Genomic DNA, 22686 nt, shown 5'->3' on the forward strand with positions numbered 1-22686 from the left:
CAAGAACACTGTTTCATCTTGAAAATAGACAACAGCTTGAACCAGTTTTGCATAATCATGTTATTGTGCCGATAGATTCTGACATTGTACCTTGTCCTCTTGTTTATGTCAAAGTTAGAAATGTGGACATGGGCATTATGCATGTTTAGATTGACTACCTATGACTGACTGTTGAATCATTGCCATCTGCATGTTTAAATTTCTGTTTTCAGTCGCACAGTGTGCAGTGGAGGGCAGAACTGAAAAACAATCCATGGAGAAGTGTTGACTAATCTGATACACTGTTTTGCATCACCACTCCATCCCATCGCACTAATGCCTCCTCCCTTCCTCACCACACAAAAAAGTTCACAGACCAGACAGACAATCTGGGTGATCATTCAACATGATACTTATACTTCTACCTTGACACTGTCAACAAAGGTGGACACATGCTCTTAACCAGTGAGAAATGTTTTGCCCCTTTTCATCACATCGTTTCCATCAACCCGCAATGATTTAGAAGTCCCAATGTTCTACGAAGGTGGCTGAGGCATTGGGCATAGTAACTAGCTTTGTCCACCATTACACTGGGAGAGACTAAATTGAACTATGTGAATCTCTTTTATGAGGGTGCAGTACACTAAGGATATAAGAAACTTTTTGTGAATGTTATTGTGGTTCAGCACTTAAATCAATCATGTTGCGATCCCTTTTAATACATGGTATAATCACCTTTAGCGCATTTAATTACTCTTATGTCCTGTCCTCTTTCCTCCATACTGCATGGGCATCCCTTCCTAGGGACAGGAGTCGGAACCTTTTTCACCAGAAAAACCTTCTTCCCATTTAAAGTTAGTGGCGCATGGTTTGTGGGCGCAGGAGAATGCGCTACCCTGACTCCTCCCACCGGCACCACACTTCAGTCCTCTTTTCTGCATTGATGGAAATGGGCCGATTTCACCAGTGCTCCTGGGTTTGGCCCTGCCATCTAATACCACATGCTCTTCCCCGGATTCTTCTTCAATCTTTTTGTCTTTATTCAGGTACTTGGTCCTCCAGCGTCACGCTCCTCCCTGGCACATGTCGACTTCAGCGGCCTTCAGCAGGTGTCTAGCCTGCGAGGGGCTCTTTCCTATGTCCGACCCACACGATGTTTGCTTCCATTGCCTTGGCTCCGACCACTGCTAGGTAGGTTGTACTGCGTGCAACGCACTGACTCCACGCGCACTGAAGAACAGGTTAGCTAGTTGGAGGGAGCTCTTTGAAAAGTCTCCTCCAGAGGACTTGAAGAACTTCGTCAGTCAGAGATAGGGGCCCAAAGGAGGGCCGTTATTTTCCATTGCACCCCGTAAGGGTGACCCCTTCCCGAGGAAACACCTGACCAGGAAGAACCTCTCTGGTTCTGGTACCAGCACACACACCAAGGTTTGTCCAGCTACCAGCCTTACGGCCGAGGGGTCTTCAGATCCTTCTGGCCACAGCGCTGAGGGACCGTAAGGTTCTTTTACTGGGTGTACACCCAAGGGGCTACCCCCTAGTACCGGCTCAATGTCCGTGGGGGCACCTGCATGCCTGAGGTGCAAAAAAAGGCCTCTCGCTCCACCACCAAGAGTCTTGGAGGAGGCTGGGCCCAGGGAGCCATGCACTACGACTTTGGCACGTGGCACGACAAAATGGCCGCTGTGCCAGACAACAGGGCTGTTCGTACGATGCCACTCCTAGGAACAGCGCAGGCGGGTGAACGAGTTTCAAGGTGGGACTGTTGTCAACCAGGTACGTGGCCTACAGTTTATCCATCAGCAGCACAGGGCAGGTTCCCCCTGCAAGCTAGGCAGAGTGCGCTTCGGCCACAGCAGACCCCGGACACTGCGTCAGTATCTCTTGCCACCTCTTCAGCCTCCGAAGACAGGTTCTTCGAAAGGTTCCTGGCGCTTGTGCAAACCCCCCTAATGGGAGCCATCCTGCGGGATGCAGTCAGGGACTTGCTCCCTTCGGTCACCCCACTCTCGCACCCATGGTCATTCCTCCCATGGCTCTGGCGCCACTGGCTACAGCGCAGCACCCGCCAGCCTCTTTGATTCTGTCTCCACTGCCTCCCACAGTTCAGGAGGTTCCACAACAGCCTCTGCAGCAGCCTCTGGCTCCGGTCCCCACACCGGAGCCACAGCGCCCAGCACTCCTCCACCCGCTCTGGACCAGCCGGCAACTCAGGTGGACACAGACGAGGAGGACCACCCTGACAGGCCGTCGTCAGCGAAGGCCTTCCACGACAGGCTTGCAGGTTTGGCAGAATATTTAGGCTTCCTCAACCTGAGGTAGAGCAGCCCGAGGAGGGGGTCTTGGCAGAAGTCCTCACCCTAAGACCCCCTACAGTGTAGATAACTTTTATGGCATCCCTTTAACACAGCACAATATTGAAAGTCCAAACACTAGTGTTCAGCGCATTCTGAATGTGGAAATAAGTTTGCTTAAACATCAGAAAAACACTGTACCTTTCAAGCACCAAGCAGACCGCTGACAGGTAAATCTTGCTTGCTCCCAGAACATTGAATTCCGCAGACCACCATGGTTCTGTGTCCGCACGCCTTTTCAGTTCCAAAATGGCACTGATGGCCTGCCCACCATTTAAAGGACAGTTAAACAATTTTTATCCCATTTAGTCCCTGATCAATGCCGAAAGAGTAAAACTAATGAGACCATGTTTCAAACTAAACGGGGAGTAACAATCAGGAAACATGAACCAAGTCATTCAAGGGAAGGACTACCTTGTGCCTGTTTAGAAACGGTAATGGAAGAAAAACCAGTCTGTGGCAAGAGCAATGAAACAGGATGAAAAACACTAGTGATGAGTGAAGACGGGAGGAGGCAGATGTGCTTTCATCCGCTCATTGGTTACATGAGGCGACTGCAAATTGTAAGCAGGTAGCACACTTACTGTCGGGTGTGCAGCAACTGGTCTGGCAAAGGTATACCAGATGCCTTTCCTCAACAGCTGGTGATACACGGAAGAGAGGACCTAGAGACAGGCCCTATGTGCTAAAGCCGATACCAGAAGGAAGGTTTGGGGTGCTTCCTTCAAGAAACCAAGAGGATGAAACACCCCTGGCAGGAGGATGAGAACATAGTCTGTCTGAAAAGGACCCTGAATGGTGGGGGTACACATTGTCAAGGGTTTTTATGAGAGACCTTATGGTATGGGAGAGATCCATATGAAGTCTGAGAGAACCAGATGTGGTCATGGAGAGATTTAGGAAAAGCCAGAGAAAATCAAATGTTGTGGAGAAGCCTGACAGAAGTCTGAAAGATTGAGGCGCTAAGAGAACCAAGAGGTTGTGGACAGACCTGTGAAAAGCTTCAGACTCAAAAATCATGTAGTGGCTTAAGAGTAGACTGAAGCAAAGGTCAACCTGAGGTTGTGACGAGACCTATGAAGATTGAATAATTAAGGGAACCCAAGATAATGTAGCGACTGTGGAGGAAGATTGAACCAGAGGTCGTAAAGAAACATTGGAGAAGTGTAAGAGAAACAGAGGTTGTGGAGAGACCAAATATGGTTTATATTTATTTGTTTTATATCATTGTTTAAAGTTCAAATCTAGCTCAAGAGCAGCGGAACTCTGTACAGAGTGTGGGTAACTAGAATTTGGACTAGCATGTTTTAACAGTAGCATAGTACTGTGAGTTGCGGTCTGTGCATCCATCGTAATTATTTCTTGGTCAGCTGCTATTGAAAAAAACACATTTTGAGAGATTTGCGAAATTGAAGACTAGTGGGGACATTCCAAGCTGATACTGGATCGTGTTCCAGAGGGTGGGTGCGTGACAAGAAAAGGTCTGTTTGCGGGTCCTCTCTTTGTGGATGAGTTGTGATTCGAACCGGTTGGACGATTTGCTGCGCAACAGAGCGTATACTACCAGATATGTGGAGCTTAGCCACCAGGTAAGCTAGTGTTCTAATCATGACTGGTTTGTAGAGGATACATGCAGTCTTTACAGTATCCTGGCCTGGAGAGGAAGCCAATCCAGTTTGCGTAGGGTGGGAGTGATTCAGTCACATTTTCGAGCACCCATAATAAGATGTGATGCCGCTTGGTGGACTGTTTTATGGAAGCCAAGTGAGCAGCTGGGCACCCCTTCATGAGGGCCCGTCCTACCCCCGATGTATGTGACCACAAGGGCCTGCATTACAGTCTGGAAATCCTGCAGCTGGATGAAGGGTTTGATTTTGCAAAAGGTTGAGATTTGGAGCCAGGCCGTTTAAGTCCTCTTTGCTATGTGTTTTTGGCAAGACAGGATGTGGTCAATGGCGAAACCGAAGGATTTTGCTGAATCAGATTGCAAATCAAATCCTTCTATGCATATATCATTGAGCCATTGTTGGACAAGCTGTTAGCAGGGTGACCAATGAGGACAAATTCGGTCTCGCGTGGGCTAGGTTTGATGTAGGCAGTTGACATCCAGCACGGGAGGATGGCTAGATAATCGCAGAGATGACTGATGTCCTGTGGGCTTTTTACTCTCATGCACAACTGTGTATAGTCTGTGTATTGGGGATGCCTATATCAGGATTTCTGAGAAGTGTGCCCAGAGGTTCCATTTAAAGGTTAAAAAAGATCTGTGAAAGGATACAGCGTTTGGAGATCTCTTCAGGTGACCTGTAGTCTGTTAGAATACAACATATTGATCTGGTCGGCTGTTTTCTTGCTCAGAAGTAAGATGTAAACCAATTCAGAACAGTGCCAGAGAATCCCATCCTGTCGGTGAGGAGGATGCAGTGGTTGTTGCAGCCGAGAGGTCAAGGTGGATGAGGAGGCAGGAGCTGCCCTTATCCATGATTTGGAGGGCATCCTCAACCACTTGCCACCTGTAATAGGGCTGTCGGGGTCTACAAAGGGGCACATGGTTTTGTTTTAGGGCTTCTTGTTTTAGGGGGCATGGATGTCCACCAGTTTCATAGCAGAGTTGTTAAATGATTCAAGGAGGACCGAGGCATTCCCTGTGGTGAGGAAGTCTGCAACGTTTGATTCCATCTCATTGACCAGAAAATTTGGAATGAGTGGTGCAGAGCGAGGGGGCATTAAGCCTGTCCTATGTTGGCCGTGGTAGCGTGGGTGATTGACAGTGGGATGGTGGTGTGGTCATACCAGTCGAGTGGAATAGGGCCTCCAGAGGTGATGAGGGGGGATGATGTAAAGACCAAGTCTAGGGTGTTTCCTTTGTTGTGAATGGGAGACAAAGGCACAGTGGTTCTAGTGAGTGTGACAAGTGTGCTTTGAGTGCGAGTGTCGGCGTGAGACTTGGGGATGTTACAATCTGTGAGCAGGACATTATTAGTGTGTGCTAATTGGCAGCGGAGTGTAAGTTGGTGATGTCTCCAATGAAAGAGTCACTCATGTGAGGTGGTCTGTAGATGGGGTAGAAGATGTTAGATTCCTTGTGTGATAAGGTGAGTGATGCGAACGAGCTTGTTCTGGGAGAGGTGTGAGGGGTCAGAAATGAAAGCCAGACACAAAGTTGTCATGTTTTTGTTTAAAGACTTTTATTCAACTTAAATGGGTTGGGAAAATGCCTCTCTGACCCTATTCTAAAGAGGAGTTTCCCTACCTAAGAACCAAAAATGTAGGATCTGTCTTGGTCAGGTGTCCTAATTCAAAACCCGTCCTTGTGTCCAAACTTTCTATCCTCACCCTCACACTAAAACAAAATTATAAAGTGATGAGGGAAATGTCTTTAACCTGGTATTTGCAAAAAATGTTCTAAAATAAAAATAAAATAGCTCCAATGTAAATATTCTCCAAAATGGAAAATGTCCTTAGTTCCATAGGGTGATCCCTTCCCATGGATTCTTCACAAGTATCACAAATGGCTCTGGGTCTAACAGTTCTTGGTGTCTTTCTTGGCCCACAACAATCCTTTTAGATAAAACACTGTTCAGCCTTGTAAGTTCTTCTTTAACAAAAAGTTCCTTCTTTAAACCCAGGTTCCTTCTTTGTTTAGCAAACACCATTTCTGCTTGACACTCCTTGTAGGTTTTCAATTTGCCTAGTATACTCCCTTGCCAGGACTCTTCTATGCACTTCCAACTGCCTGGTGTACTCTCCTCCCAGGAATTCTCTGGTACTCTCCTGGTGTACTCTCATGTCAGATCTTCTCTTGTGCTATATTTCCTCTTTGTATCCAAGAAGCATATACGGTTCTTAACTTGGTATATCTACTTTCACATTTCCTTTTAAGCTTTCCCCCCACATTTGCATTCACTTCTTATTGGGGTTCAAGTTGGCATACTGCCCTTTTAATTCATACACAATCTTCTTAAAATTTCACTTTCCGTAACTTCACAATGTTTAAATTCTCTTTAGCTTTGCTGCCGAATCGCCCCGGGGTCCCCACTCTTGTTGACTCACAGGCTCTCTGTAGAGTTTTTGGTCTTGCTCGCGCTTATGCGTTTTGCCTTTGCCGCTTGCTTCCCACGATGGGCGGCTCTGACATCTCCAGCTTCTCTCGCAGCTCTGCTCCTACACGCTGGCTTGTCTTTGGCTCCCGGTAAAGACAACCCTGCTTCTCTCGGCTACCGGACGACCAGGAATCCTCTTGCGGTTCCTGGCGTCTCCATGGCACGCCTTGCTTCTACCGCGTTACTTTTGTTCTTGGCTGCCAAGCTTCTTTTCTTCATCACACAGGCTCTCGCTTCCAGCTTCCCACACACCGACACATGCATTTAGCTTCTGCACACTGGATCGTGCTTCCAGCCTCTGTCCACTGTAAGGAAGGCATGACATCAACAGTAAAAAAGACACAAGTGGCCACAGTTCAAGTGTGTTTATTGAACTTCAATACGGGTTTTAAAAACGCCTATATAATCCTAAATCTACAGACCGGAACAAGCTACGGCCATCAAATAACCAAGTCCTAGTGGTGCCTCTTCAAAATAAAAGGCCTATACTAATAAACCTATTGCCAATCCTTGCCTCTAAATACAAATAGTGCGGGTAATAGTTACAAAAAAGAAAATATTCACAAAAGGATATGTCAGGATGTTCAGGCCGTTGGCCTCCCTTTCCCATGTTTTCAGCACGGGACAAGGCGGTCCACTCGAGTTTAGCACAATCTCTGGGGTCTCTAGCTCAAGGATAGTGTTCATTCTTTAGCATCAGGGCCTTCTGATGACTATATTCGATTCATCGCAGAGAGGATGATGGAGCATGGTCAGTCACTCCTACGTATGATTTCCACTCTACCACCTGCCGTTTCTGGCTGATCGGCATGGTGGATGCATCATCGTGGGCTAAACCATGTTTCGGTAATGAAGACAGCGTCCAGGTTGTTGTGCGAGTTGAGGGTAGCGATCTCCGAGGTGTGAGCAACAACTGACGGAACATTGGTTAACCTGCAGGGGCATGTGTCTGTGGTCTGTGGGTGTTTGATGGGGATAAGGGCGATATTGATGAGACTGGCTGGGGTAGCTTGCTGGAGCTGCACAGGGCGGTTGCCCATTCCAACCCTATTGAGGGTGGGGATAGGCTGTGGAGGGAGGAGACACATGGTGATGTCTTTTGGTGAGAAATATTAGTAGCTGCCGGAAAAGGCTTGAAACCTGGTGGTGGGGGGCGCAACTGAGCGGCAGGACCTGGTCACGGGATCAGCAGCTTCCTCCATGCTGTCTGCCTGGAGTCCTTCAGTAGCTGCCTGGAAAGTGCAAAACCTGGTGGTGGTCGGAGTAACTGAGTTGCAGGGTCTGGTCACGTGACCAGCAGCCTCTTCAATGCTGCCTGTGCAAATTGATATGCTAAGCGAACTAAGGAAAAGTTGAGGCTCAGGAAAAGACTTTAGACTGGTGCAGAGAAAGTGAAACCTTCAAGGAAACGTGCACGTTTTGGCCTAAGCTGAGAATCTAACATCGTAAAAGTGGACCCCGAACTGACGCAAAGTAAATGGTATTCCAGCCAGAGGTTGGGGAAAGGAACAGGTTATCCACTGAGTCAGAGATCCCAGAGGAACTGGCAACCCCTGAGGCCCAGGGAAACCCTCTAGGAAGGAGAGTAAGAATCTGCAGTGTTACGAGGAAGATGGCTGGTTTTGAAGAAGAATGCAAACTCAGTGAGTAAACCAGGAAAGAATGATATTTGAAAGTATCAGTTTGATATTCACAATAGGGATGAACTCTAAAAGGATAGGTTTAAGAAACCTTTTTTGGCCAATCTGGAGAACTGTTCTAGCTTAGCGTTAGCATGGAAGCTAAAGGGCAAATAATGAGTAAGTTCTCAACTTTCTGTTGGCCAGCCACTTTTGACTTTGGTTGTTGGAATAGTGGATAGACACATGACAGTAGGTTTAAGACATCCGTGTTACATGATCTTATTACCCTGAGATGCTGGAAGCATCTGATGAATCACACTTTAATTTGTACCATTCTTTACACTAGTCTACTAGTTTATGAAGTCTTTATTATTCGTAGTACCTCTAGCCTTTCACAACCCAAACCTTTTATATCGTGACTCCTAATAAAGAACTTATAAAAAGTCAGTAAAGTCTCAGTGGTTATTTCTCAATGACCTCACAGCATTCAGAGGACTTCGAGGTACAGGAGATTATCCGAGGGAGTGAAGGCGGTAAGAGTCAAGAAAAGGTAGAAGGGAGTTAAGAAAGTCAAGAGTTGATGACCCCTAGTAGAGAACCACCCAAAGGGGTTAGAAAGAGAGACAGGCGCAGCTGGAAGAGCAGAGACAGGAAGTCTGAGAAAAGGATGGTGCAAACTTCTTTGGAGGCAAAGAATCAAGTACAAGGCAGAGCAAGACAAAAGTAGTCTGTGTGTTGTCAGGGTGAAATGGGAGGAGCAAGAATGATGTGGTGGAGCATCTAGGAGTTTCTATGATAGCCAGCTTGATGGCTGGAGACAAAGTACAGTGCCAGGCTGATGGACGTAAATCAGTTGGGACTCGGCAACAAGGAAAGTTAGACGTGGCCGGGGGAGATGATAGGTTCAGTATTCTAAGGCAGACAGGTCAACTAAGTGCCTATCCAGCACCCAGACACCCATCAGACATACCTGCTGTGAAACCTGCTCTATAAGAATATCGAGCTGCAGCAAGAATGCCAGGGGCATCTTGGAGACACTACATTCTTTGGCCACCGGGGTAAATCACCCTGACCACCAGGACAGTGTTTGAAGGAATGACTTCACGGAAGAACTGAGAGTGGCACTGGGAAGAGACCCAGCGAGACATTTAGAGAATGCTTTTGATTTGAGAAGACTTCATTCTGGCCCTTTTTACTTATCCATTACTGTATGCATTCTTGACTAAATCTTGTGACAACATTCCATAAATTGCCGCCTATGTGGATGCTGTTTGGCTTCATGACGGCACCAGTCCACGCTGGCCCCTAAAGGTGCATGCCCCTCAGTATTGAGTTCTGTCACGTGATGGAAGCTTAATAATGAATGTCCCTCACCATAGCACAACGCTGTTCAACATCTCTCCATGAAATGCAGTGAGGCTGAAAGGCTGCAAGCAAGAGGTGAGGTAGCACCCACCATAGAGTTCACCTGAACAGAAAGAAGAGCTTTGGAAAATGTAGGCAGGGACTCCAGCCAAGGGAAGCCATCTTGAGTAAGAGAACTTATGAACTGCTGGGGAGCCTGAAAAGCCCACCCTTCAGGAGTTCTTTAGAGTGATAGAGAAGAACTATTGTGCATAAATCAATGCTGAAAACCTCTGATTAACGTCGTTGTGATATTGATCTTGTTTGGCTTTTTGACAAGTGGTGTCAGAAGTGGCATCAACAGGCCCAGGCCTTAAAGCCCGAACTGCATTACCCAGCCTGGCCACTGGAGTCGGGCCCCTACACATTGAGCAAAAGGAAATTCAGACAAAGGGAACACCTTCTGAAAGTCACTAGCATCACTCTTAAATAGTGAACCTTACTGAAGAAAACTCCCAGTACATCTAGGTTCTTCAATTTACAGGCCAAACAAGTACCCTTTGTTCCTTGCTTGGCTGGGGAGAAATCGACTCCAGAGGCCTCTGGCAAAGGACCACTAGGGACAGAGGAAGAGCAGCAGTACCACACCCAAGCAGTGGACCGAAGGGTTTTTTCCCAGCCTAAGAGCTAGCCTAACACCCAGTGAAACCCCATTGAGCTAGTGAAAAGGAGAGTGGGTGAACAACCACGAGGGGAAACCTTAGTTGAAAAACATTTTAGATAAGCTGAACCAGACAGTTGGCAGTGCTGGTACAAATAAAAACTCTCCCGAACACCAGTTTCTCCCATCGTTCTTTGTCAGAGGTTCATGCATGTTGATGATATAGGGCCTTATTCCGCAACTTTAGAGAATTACTGTGAATCTGCTTAGATTCATGTGCTTTGCATAGGCCGCCAACTAGTGGTTGGTGCAAAGTATTACATATTGTTTTTCAAATTTGAAAAAAGGGCTTCAATACTGTTTTACCTGCTCACCTACCCATGATCCCTCGCACATCAACATCCTCAGATTTCTTTTTCTGCAATTACAGTTGGAATCAAAACGTGGAGTTCTCTTAGTACACTTCGAGAGCATGAGTTTACGTCGAGTGATTTTCGATATTAAAGAAGTTGCACAATGGCTGAGACAATATTGTTCAACACATTCTCATCTGAGGTGCTCCATGCCAAGGAGGCGGACAGTAGGGAATGGGGAGGAAGATATACGATTAAAGTTTTTCCATACATTTCTATACCCCCGTAGTTTACTCACTCAACATTCACCCATGCCGTCCAGCTCCCATAGAGAACACTGTTGCCCTTTGTGTAACACAGTTCGGTTTAAAGGACATGTACTGTGTGTGTGCAATAGTTGTCTTCCACAGGATCATAACAAAATCAAGTGTTGATTGTGCATTTTATGTTTGAGGAGCTTGCACAAAGAGCATAAGACTAAACATTGGGCAGCCTATTCTATGCAGAAGAAAAGGTATTGTGAGAATCAACCGTTATTGCAGAAGATTTCAAAGCTCAGGAACAAGGCATAGGCTTCTAAAGTGCTGCTTTGGGCGAAGTAGAGGAAATGTCAAGCGTTTCCTCGTAACCGGTACACAGCTCCTTCGGTTCTATGTTAAATCATGCTGTGAAGGCTCACCCTGGCGTCCATAAGTCTGTGCAAGGAAAACATAGACCCAGAGGTAAGCCGGCTGATTCAGGCACCCAAGGCCATCATCCAAGCAATTAACTTCAAAGATAAAGTAGACCCCAGAATTAATGTTTCCACAGCCCAAATCACAGGTTATAACAAAGTCAAAAGTATACGAACACTGCTCGAAGCCGAGCACCGAACATAGAGAAAAAGACGCACACAAAAAACATAGAAACATTGGGTGACTACATTTCAAACTTAGACAACAAAATCGATACACTTTCTCCTGCTATGAATAAGGAGGGAATTAACCTCTTTCTCCGAATCGGAAGGGGAATTGAAGGAAGAACTTGAAGGAAGAAGCCTACACCTTCCCAGCAGGGTAAGGACAGGAGTGTTTGGTCTACAGAAAGGCTTACAAAGGTAATGGATATAATGGAGTCCTTTATTAAATATTATGAATAAATGCCACTAAAAGTGCTGTAGCAGAATAGGCCACACCCTCCAAAAAGCCCAAAGAATGTCTGCAACAACCCCCTATCAAAGAAGATTTAGATCAGGGTGACACATACACAGTTGAGGAGGTCATTATAGAAGATTATGATGAACTAGACCCATCTGAGTACCCAGTCCATTCTCTGTACATCATCGAACCATCTGTAACAGCATCCCCCCCCCCCCAGTGGACCAGTGTCTGTATATTGATCTATTTAAAAAAGCAGCTGACAGATTGCAGGTTCAAACACATACATCTGAAAAAGAGATGGATCTTACAGGAGAAAAAGCCTTTCTCAGTCCATTCCACTACCGAAGAGCATTCAAAAGATGAAAGTACTTTCATTACCTAATCCAATGAAGACAACACCTGTTAATCCCAGGATGGGAAAAATACAAGCTTGCCCCCAGTGAACCCCTTTATTTTAGGTCTGGGAACATCTAAAAGCTAACTCTCTTGTGGTAACTAACGCAAGTTAAAGTGGTGGTATTTCTTTAACAAGTGAATACTGTAAGGAAGGCATGGCATCAACAGTAAGACAGACACAAGTGACCACAGTTCAAGGGTGTTTATTGAACTTAAATGTTGCCTTTCACGCCTAGAGCTCACTCTACTCAAGGTACAGTGGCTACTTTAGCTTTCATTGCAAATGTATCTTTAGATGCCATTTTCAAGGCAGCTACTTGGAGTTCCATTCACACCTTTACACAATATTACTGCTTAGATGCACATTCCAAGAGTGGATCAGAGGTGGGTCAGGCGGTATTAAGATTTTTTTTTTGCAGCTGTACCTTCAAACAACCCAGCACCATCTCCTGGTACTGCTCGCTAGTCTACGCACAGTATGTTATTCTAAGCAGACCCACAAGCCATACATTACTTACCGTAATCATATTTCTGATGCTTGCATCTGCTTAGATTCACATGCACCCACCCTTCCTCCCCTTTTGGAGTTGAAGGTACATAGATATTTTGCACCTTTCTTTACTTCCTGTACTCACGCATACACTTGGTGATCCCTCATGTCGGAAACAAAACAATTGGAGGGACCTTAGCGATAGTGTGTTCTGTACTTGATGGTCATGCAGATTAATGGTACCTCCGTCCCCAAGTACCACATGGGTAGAAAAGAAAAAAACACTACCCGTGCAATCTTTGAGGTCACAGGTGTAGAGTGCCGTCAATCTGGAACCAGGAACGCCGGAAGGACCCCCTGACCACTGTGAGGCAATGAATGATTAGTCAAACAGTGCAAATGGACAGTAATGCAGTGGGATAACGAATTCGTAGCAAGGCTTACCTAAGTGTGATGAGAACAAGAGCCTTAATGGAAAAGGATAGTCAGAAGGGGACCAACAGCATAAACAGTGTGGCGGGATTCCAGCAACACTCTGGGTAATGGAAGACACATGAGACAAATGTTCAGTACACAGGATGATCCTTGGGCAGTCCAGTTAAACAGATCCGAGGTCGGGAGCCAGTAGCAATAACAAACTCCAAAGGTTGATATTCCAGAAGGTAACCAATGCGAGGAAGTTACAGGGACAAAGACAAAAGCAATCCATGGAAACGTTCTGTGGTCGTAGTACCTGAAGAATCCAAGATTATCCAAAACGCCAAACAGTCCTTGAAGAAAGCAGCTGTGAAGCATCGCTTCTGTGTTTTCCCAACCCTTTTAACTGCGTGATGCAGTCACATGACGCGGGTGATGGAGGAACGTGCGGATCTGCGTCACGTGACTCGCGATGTTGACTGAGGCTGTTGTAGACTCCTCGTCACGTGCCGCAAGGTTGCCCGCGCGCCCGGCCGGCAGCGCCAGCCATGCGAAAGTCTCCATGGCAGCTGCCAGCGCAAGGAGGGTCGGAAAACTCCTGGATCGCCAGCAATGAACCTCCCTTGTCTGGCGAGACGTCGCCGCCGCTCATGTGTAGGGCCACGGGAATCACAGAGGCCCTGGTGGGTGGTGTCCGCTGAATCAGGTAGGTGAGGACTAGCTGGTGTTCCGGCTGTACACATACAAAGATGTGTGCTGGGAGACATGACATAGTATTACAGACACACCCAGTCAATGTCCCTTTTCTACACCTACCACTAGATGTCGGCCTAAGCGCAGCATGTGAATCTAAGCGGATACAAGTATCAGAAATACGATTACGGTAAGTAACGTATGTCAGACAGATTCAGCTATATTTCACACATGTTGAAAAACACAATCTGAAGACATCTACAGATGAAGGATCATGGATACCCATGCACATGATGCCCCTTTTTCAAATTCATAAAACAAGATGCAATACTTTGCACTAACCACTAGAAGGCAGCCTATGCAAAACATGTGATTCTAAGCAGATACAACCCACAGATAGATATCACACCCGCCACACGTGACCTAGAAGCAGCCTTCCAGCTTTGAAACACTGATGGACCAACTCTGTATGAAACCCTGTAGAACGGGATTCCGGAGGGATGTGTACATCAGACTGGCATTATAAACCGATGTGGGAAGTAGCCTTCCTACTAGTCAGATGAGATACTGTGTCCGATACATATTAGATCCAACACTCCGAAAATCGATAGTGGAGTAAGCTAAAGAAAACCTGATCATGGAGCAATTCATGACCTTACTAACCTTGACCTTCTAGCAAGCCAACTTCACAAACACATTTTGCAAGCAGTGATCCAAACTACCATTGGCAATCAATGTGCCCAACAACGGATGCCATCAGGACAGGAGATGTGGCCTGAAAACCACTGCCACCTCGACACAAACTACATTTGGACAACCACTCCTAAGCTTCGTCAAGAAACTCATCAGGCCCAATCTGCATAGAGTCCTCTTCGTTCACTCAGCCCATCTGAACCCAAAAGCCGAACATCTCCTACACCCAAGTGGGTCCCTGTGAAATGGTCTGACTGTAGATGAACAGGATGCATCTAAAATGAGTACACTGGGAATCCTAAAATACCTTTTTAAAAAATGTCAAGAACAAATTCAAACACACCCAAGTTCAATGAATTTAAAAAAAAAGACCTTAAGGAATAAAAAGATAAGACTGTGAAAATACAAGTGTGTTTATACAGAAAGTACACAATTTTATTAACTAATGTGACCAAGAGAATTAATTTGAGAGTGCTCAAAGATATTATTTTGGTCCACACAAACACACAGAATATTTTAGATAATCAATGTAATGTTAATTATTAAAAAGAGAAAGGTGTAAAAATAGAGCCACCATTAAGGAAAAAAGATACATTTGTACATCTACATTTGTGTCACTCCCATACAAGAACATATCCATAATACACATCAGCAATTAAAAGTAAAAATAAAGAGCTGAATATTCACCAACTAGCTAAATGGTTTGATCAACAATTAATGTTACATGGTTGAGGAATTGTTTGAGTGAAAACAATGTCCAACATTTGAAGCAATTAGCCAGTCAGATCGCACAGCCAGTAGAGCGTTCGCTTTGACATCTGTGTAGAGCCTGCTGATGCAGGTTCGAATCCTGGCAGGGCTAAACTCAGCCTTTCATCCTTCCGAGGTCGATAAATGAGCACCACACACCGTGGGAAATAAGCAGCGCAATAAGCAGCGCTCAGGTGCCTGAGGGTTCATAGCGCTATATAAATGCTAAAATAAATAAAAATATATAAATAAAATTGAATCCAAGCCCCATATATACAGACTAGCTCACAGCACAGTAGAGAGAGGGACTTCCTGTTTGCAGAGCTGGAGAGCTGTAGATTGCTGGCCCGGAAGCAGAGGAGGGACTTTGTAGAGCGTTTGAAGTGAGAGTAGGAGGGGCCAGAGGAATTGCCAGGACTATATGACAAGTGGGGCCTGAAGCTAGTGCAGTTGGGCCCACCACAGTGATATTAACATTTATATCATTTATATATGATAGTAGGCATTTACAGATTTTGGATGGGCATTTCCTGCTCAAGCCCTACCCTGTCTGTGCCTCTGGGAGGAGCTGGAGCAGGACGACACAGACTAGAGAAACGTGGCCTGACGGCAGAAGAGGAGAGTAGAAGTAAAGGAGACTAAGGTGGTGATGAGGATCATCCTGGGGGGAGGGTAAGGACGTGGTAAAGCCTAAGGAGATGAGGCAGAACAGAACAAGTTAGGTGGTTTTATTTAAGTAGGAGAGAAAGGAGTACAGAGGAGATTGGTGGTGACATTTGAAGAGGGGAAGTAGAAGGGAGTACTAATGACATGAGGTGAAGGAGTCTGCAGGAAGAGGTTGAAAGTGAAATCAAGGATGATGATGAGGAGGAGTGTTTTCAGGAGGTGGAGTGGATTGAGGAGAAGTTTGTGCGAAGAGTTTAGCAGAAAAGGACTAGTCAAAAGGAGGTTGCGAGAGAACATTAAAAGGAGGTGAGAGAGGAGCAGACATCCTGAGGGAGGTAAGATGGTGAGAGAGAGCCCTGCAGACTAAGGAGAGGTGGAATACAAGCATTGAGGTAGTTGAAGTATGCAAGATAAGAGAAGAGATGCTGCAAGAAAGGTCCCCTTAGGCACAGGATCCTTGTGACCCGAGGAGGTGGACCAGGATAAGGTGATTGGCAGAAGCTTTTCAGCCCATTTCACTCAGGCCTAACATGCAAGGGCCTGAGATGCAGAGGTCTCTCAGAGGTTCAGGATGAGAATCTTAGCAACAAAGAATCACTGGTACGAACCTAGGTAAGAAGAGTCACTTGGGGACTATCCAAGAGCGAAGAGTCATCTGGGGACTACCCCAATAAGAAGAATCTTAGATTGTTTCTGTGTCAGAGAGACTTGTAAAACCCCACCATCCTAACAATGCAAATTAAACCTCTTAGGCTATATTGAATTGTAGTGTCATATGCAGGGATTTCTGGCTCCTGTGGTTTCTTGGCTGTTGGGACCACAGCAGTCTCATCTTCTTTCCACTCCCATGGCTAATCAATAAGGTATAATTGTGATGGCTTCTGATGATCTGTCTGTTGTACTGAGCAAATCAGATCACCTCAGTGATCAAATAGGGCCCTCTGGTAGGTCAGAAGAAGGAGAAAGACACGGTTTTGGAATTCTTGCAAATGTTTTATAGAAATAATAGGTAAAAAGGCCTTACTGACACGAATCTGTGGATTTCCCTGTCTAACAAAGCTAACTAGGGTGCTCGTCATCTGTTGTGAAGTCCAAAGCAAACAGTCTGTCCTCCGTCCAAAATGAAACTGCACTGACCCTACCCCTCAGAGAAAACAACTAAAGGTCAGGAGAATGACTACCTTCCCATTCATAGGCTTCCCCAGGTTGGTATAGAATTCTTAGATCGTTTTTGGCTATCTCTTGCATTAGCTTGTTCAGCTCCAATAGGGGACTTTTCCAAGTCTTTGGTTCCCCTTTCTCTTGACTTCGTAAGCTATTCCTCCTTAGCATTCTTGGCCATTGAATTTCTCTTATCATGCTTTTCTCAAGTGTCTTTCTTTATTATCCCTGTTCTCTGTATTCCTATGGTTCTTTAGCTCCTCACGACGAAGATATCCGATATCAGCATTCTCTTATCTTCTTTATCCCTTTTGGTATTACTGAGACAAGTAAGATGAGTCCCGCAGTGATTCTCACACTCTTGGTTCTCTTTCTTGTCACTGGGACGAGTATGATGAGTCCCGTGATGGGTTTCATGCTCTGTTCTTTCTCATATCACTGCGACAAGTAGGATGCTAGTACTTCTTGCACCTGTATTTCCTCCTGGGTCTCCTGCTGTCCAAGTTACCTTTTTCCCCCATCGGTTGGAGTCTCCAGGCCTAATGGCAGGATAGGGACTTCTCTTTGTTTGGTCAGGACAGCTTCTGCTTTCCCTCTGACTCTCTCTGCTTCTTGACGGTGGCTCCACGACGCCATTGTTAGTTGTCTCGGCCTTGTTGACAGACTGCACAGCCCACCTCTCACGGGTCACGCCACCACTTACGACTGGCTCTCTCTCTTGAGGTTTTCTTCCCCTGCTCTCCTCTGCCTTCAGCTCTCTTGGTGCATGGCGCGCAAACCAGCTGGTTGCTTCCTCAGTGCGGAGGATCGCGTGGTCTAAGTCAGCTTCCATGACACTGCTGATATGAAAAGCCTGGGTTTCATTTCACTCTGACAGTGTTGTTCAGCTTTTATGATACATTGCTGAGCCGTCCCCAGCAGAGGATTATAGTCCTTTTTCTCTTCCAGTTGAGAGCTCTACATTACTTGCTCATTACTCCCCGTCACAGTATTGCTGGTTTCTAACCACTGACTCACTCACTCTTCTTCATGGTAGTTTTACCAGCTATCTTGTCAGGTGGCACAATAACAAACAGTGGCTTGATCTGCTGGGTCTTTTTGAAGCCTTGATATTGTTGGCCCAAGAGAGAGCACTTTTGGGAGTTCCTCTGTGGAATAGGAGTCCTTGTCCCCAAGAGGGGAGTCTCTCCCTGTGACGTCCCGTTGCTTCCACCTCTAGGGGGAATATTGCATAGCGGGCTCACCTCCTTAGCCTCACAAGGAAAGGCTCTCCACTGGCGAGAAGTGACTGAATCCCACGATTCATCACAGACCTTTCCTGTGGGCTAACAACTCGGGTGCAAAGGAGCAACAATACTTTGTCCACAATCTGTTTTTTTTATATCATGTTTTCTTCTGTTTGTTTTAGGATTGTTTCAGGTGGTGATGTAGTTCCAAGGGAAAGAAATCCAGTCATGGCGTGTATGCTTTCCTGGATAACAAAGAGAACCCAAGGCAATAGGTCATCCCAGTTATTGCCATCTGCAGTCACCAGTTTATGTAATAGGTTTTCCATGGTTTGCTTGAAGCGTTCCACTAAGCTATGCTTTTCAGGTCAGTAATTGATATGCGTCATGTCCGGATTAGGGGAAAGGCATTGATCTCCCACACGAGTTTAGACCCAAAAGTGGATTACTGATCTGTGAGGATCCCTTTTGGGAATTCTGCATGTGTAAACAAGGTACTAGGTACTTCAATATTTGTTGGGTGGTGGTATTTCAGCAAGTAAATGTCTGAGGGTAGTGGCTGGCCATTGCTCAAGATGACCAGTATACATCTTTCCTGGCCTGGCCATGCCTATTTGAGAAATGGGTACATTGATAATAAGAAGGGGTGTAAGGCCACTCTTCCCACATTGGCACAAGAGGTCTATTGGCAGATGGGGCAGAACTCAAAAAATCAGAAAATGTGCAGGTAAATACCAGGCTATTTAAAGCGTGTTAGCTTTGTGCTTTGTCAATGCCTGCTGTTAAGTGGGAATGGAGCATCTCCAATACTGTATCTGAATTGGAAGGGAATTATCTGCTGAGTCTAGGCCCCCCCTCTATTTTGTTCCCTTTCCCCAAAAAAATCCATTATTTTCCACAAAGAAGGGGCCTTTTTTTCTTGCTCAAGGTAAGTATTACGTTCAGTGGTGGAGACACTGGGCCTCATTACGAGTCCGGCGGTAACCGAGGCGGTAAAACCGCCTCGGTTACCGCCGGACTTGTATTACTATTCCGCCTCTGTGATTCCCGGAATTACTGGGGCATTACAACCCCGGTTTTCCGGGAATCACAGAGGCGGAATGGTGTAAATCCCCATTCCCATTGAGTCCTATGGGACTCAATGGGAATGGGGATCATGGAAACACCGGCAGCATCTCGTAATGCTGCCGGTGTTTCCTCATCCGCCTGCAGGTTTGACCTGGCGGGTTTAACACCGCCCGCCTGCAGGAGTCTGGATCAGGCAGTCCGGAAACAACGGTGGCAGCAGGTTTAATGCCACCGTTATTTCCGAACCGCCTGACCTGTAATGAGGCCCACTATCTTATTTGGAAGCCCCGGGTTGAGTTTCAGTGACCACATACTGTCTTCACCTTGCTCCCGCTCGCTCACTTACCTGTCCCACCTTTACATTGTCAACTCACCTACAACCTCCCTCCCTCCCTCTCAGCCCAGCTCTTTTATACCATGCATCCTTTGTGATTTCAACTCTGAGTTAATCAGGAATATCATTGCAGCTCATTAATTGGGCTGAGGTGATGGTGCTGTATGTTCACCTACCCTAAGTGCTCTCAGGTGTGTGTGGGAATTTGGTGAGTGGGCCTCAGATCCACAGGATGATATTGCATATGTTGGGGTTGCCAGCTTGGAATCAGGCGACCCTGCCATGCAGCTGCCCCATTCCTCCTTATACCTCCCTGCTCTTTGTAGGCTGCTACATGTCTCTCAAAACTGTTGTTTTCCAGAAACTGCTGTGTTGAAAACCCACTCTGTGGTGCATGCTTTGGCACTCACATTCGCAAGACTCACAAATTACTTTCACTTTTGGTAACAATCACTATACAAGCAGCCTTCTATATCAGTCTCCTGGGCTAGGCGGCTGACCACGGAATCAAGGCTGGTAACCGGGGGGGTATTTGAAGGGGCTTCGGAAAACACTCAGTATAACACCTTTCGGGCTGGCGTCGTGCAGCTGGTGGCCTTCCCTTAAACTCATGGTCCCTCTTACCCCATTCTTTAACCTCACCAATTGCACTTCATCTCCTGCACTTTAATGAAAGAAACTGGATTTCCTAAGAAGTGGGATTAAAGTCTCAAAGGTGACCAGTACAAGGGCAAAATAAAAGAAAATTACACAAGGTTTCTACAAACCTGTTGTCACCAAAACAATCAAATTTAAACTCTGATTTTCCTGCCCATTTGCCAGTTCTTTTGGCCTGTAGGAGAGGTGCCATTCTGAAGCATGTAAGAATTAACCTTTCATTTAGTTAATAAGTGCTATCAAGATTAAATTGGCTTCCCTATGGAAGTGCAACCAAGTACAACCAAAAAGTATGTGAAAACTACATTTTATGCATTCCTGATTGTCTTGTACATTGGACAGCATTTTTTGCATCTTACGCTGAACAATTAGCTTTGCATTGGGCAGCTTACAATCATGGCCTTGGAGCCATGAAGTCCATAGCAATTTAGCCATTGACTGACATACCATTTTCATATTTAAAAGGATACTGTGACATTTATTTAGTCATGGCTACATGAGAATTACACCAGAAAGAGTTCCACGTTTCTCAAAGCTTAATGGATATTGTATCGGCGATATATGGCATTTCCAGTACCTCATGGACATATTTGGAGGAGAGTGACTGTGGCAGTGCAGCGCTGGAGTCACTTTCAAAATGTATTCTTTAAGGTTTGAAAGATGCTTGGTGGTGTTCCCAAATGGAATATTTATGGACTGCTTTGGCTACTGAATTGGTACTTTATATACTTGAGGTTTCGCTAAGAGGCTGCTCTTTTACTCTATACATATTGATATACCGCCTACTCTTTGTGACGTGTAAGGCTTGTCTCTTTTAATGTGTGGCACTCAGTATAGGTTGCAAAAATTAAGTGTGTATGATTAGTGCTGCACTCTCTTAAGGAATAAATCCCAATGAACTTGGAGGTAACTAGACATATTCACTTGTGTGTACTTGTATAAATGCTGACCTCTTCTTGGAAAGATGGTAGTGAATTAGCGTACATTGAAGAGTACGGGTGCTGGTACACAACCTTGTTAGACCAATCTACTTATTTGAAATGCTGGAGGCAATTTCCCGCCCAGTTCGTATGTATCTAACTCTAAATATGTTCTTGTCATGAAGCTCTGTCCATAACGAGAGGATTCCTCTTGAAAGTCTAGTACTACCAGGATTTTCCATAGATTTAGCTTGTCTACAAACCTAAATGCCATAGACAGGCCCATGAAGCTATGATACAAGTTTCCTTTGTGATTCTGTAGATAATTATAAATCATTTGTAATTTTCTACTTTGAATTCCTGTGCCCTGCCCTTCTTTGAAGCCATACTGAACATCACTTCTGATGTTGAACATGCAGAGCAGATCATTATTCTGTTAAGTAAGTTTTTCCCATAAAGATCAGCCAGACTCTCCAACAGTGAAATGAGATGATATGAGTGTGGATTGTACTGATCACCCTGTTTATATATTGGAAATATCATTGCTTCCTTGCAGTTTGAAGGAAAGGTCAGAGTCTCCTAAAGACCATGAAAGCCACAGTGAGGAATGGAAGGAGCATGTGACAAAATGCATGAAGTTCACGAGAGACCCTACTTTGGGCCCTCAGCTTTTATGAACAGGGTGCAAGCTTACAGACTTTAAAATGTGACTGCGAGTAAGTTCTAGCATGCCTGTAAGGCCCTCAAAGGCAGCAATCATACCTGCAACACTACCTGCTGCCCCTTGAGTGAAGCCAGTCTGTTATCTGTCTCAGATACAGCCCCCTTGGTATCCTAGGTCTCGGGTCCTCAGTAGCAGGCAAGCTCATTGGTTCTCCCAGTAAGTGCCCTTTTTTATTGCACAGGGACATGAATTAAATTATCTCTCTCTTTTCTGGTTCTTGGAGCTCCGACAAGGTAACCAACTCGGTGTGTCTTTTCTGCCTTATTTATCCACAAACCCTATTAAGGGACTTTTGGGTTCCAAGGACCACAGTTGCGGTCCAGTCAGGAAATCTCCTTTACGGGGAGTCCTTCATCTTTGGCAGCAATTTCCAGGGTGCCTTGTGCCTGGTGGGCATGCTGGGTAGTAGAAGATGAGTGTTGCCTAGAGAGCAGGAAAGAATGTTTGTGTTTGAAGGGAGGCGGTTGTAGAGAAAAAGGAAAGAGCTGAAAGAGGGAGGCAGATAGGGCTGCTGGATGAAAATCTCAAATAAGATTTGCTGATCTACCTACCTAAATACTGCGTGGTGTTTCGTGGTATGGAACACAATAATGAGCATACTGGAAGCTTCAAATCCTGGCAGTAGCTCTCACTAGCCTGAACTCCCTGTCTGCATTAGCTATGCCCATATCCCGCCACCACAGAAGCAAAAAGGCCCTAGCTTCATTCACTAAACCTCTGACATAATCAACCCCTTCGAAGGGGTTGTGTCCTCCGACATATTCCTTATCTATGATATTTGTATCTCCAGCTTACTGGCCTCGGAAATTTTTTTCCCAGTAGAGGGCGCTGTGCGTCGACGTCCGTCGAATAGGTGCTCCTCGACGGCCACCGTATCGACGCCGACGTCATCATGCCTATAAATGGCCACGCGCAGCGTCCGTTGGTCAGTTCTGT

At 45.7% G+C, this 22686-nt stretch overlaps 1 protein-coding gene across 5 annotated transcripts in view; it reads left to right on the forward strand.

The window, feature by feature from the left end:
- Positions 1-22686, forward strand: part of CFLAR (CASP8 and FADD like apoptosis regulator) — a 621840-nt gene that overhangs the window by 548039 nt on the left and 51115 nt on the right. The window lies entirely within an intron of this gene.

The sequence above is a fragment of the Ambystoma mexicanum genome, chromosome 9 (genome assembly GCF_040938575.1).
Source record: "Ambystoma mexicanum isolate Mex_15411 chromosome 9, UKY_AmexF1_1, whole genome shotgun sequence".
In the NCBI taxonomy this organism is placed as follows: Eukaryota; Metazoa; Chordata; class Amphibia; order Caudata; family Ambystomatidae; genus Ambystoma; species Ambystoma mexicanum.